Raw genomic sequence first — 428 nt, forward strand, 5'->3', positions numbered from 1 at the left:
GCCACGCCGCCTACCTCGCGCGAGCCCGCGGCGGAAAGGAAGGCGCGCGGCCCCGGAAGCGGAACGGCGGCGCAGCGCTTCCGGCGCGGCGGAGCCACGGGGCGGGTCTCACCACCGCCGCGCGCGCCCGCCCTGCGCGGCCGTTAAACGGTCGCCGCGCCCCGCCCCGCCCGGCGCGAACAGCCCTGACGGGAGCGCGCGTTGAGCGCGCCGAGTTGCTTAGCGATGGGGTTTTCCCTTCTCCCCCTGCCCAGAGAGCAGGACGCTGCCGCAGACCCAGAGCCCCCGAACACCCCAGCCTCGCTCAAGGGAGCTTTAAGCGACCCCAACCCAGCCAGCTTCCTCAGCAGCAGGAGGGAACGCGGGAGAGCTGGGATAGCCCAGGAGGCTTAAAGACCATGCCAAACAGGGAGGTTGCTTACAAAACG

Source organism: Rhea americana, unplaced genomic scaffold (assembly GCF_003343005.1).
Source record: "Rhea americana isolate MKP2758 unplaced genomic scaffold, rheAme1 scaffold_4, whole genome shotgun sequence".
Taxonomy (NCBI): domain Eukaryota; kingdom Metazoa; phylum Chordata; class Aves; order Rheiformes; family Rheidae; genus Rhea; species Rhea americana.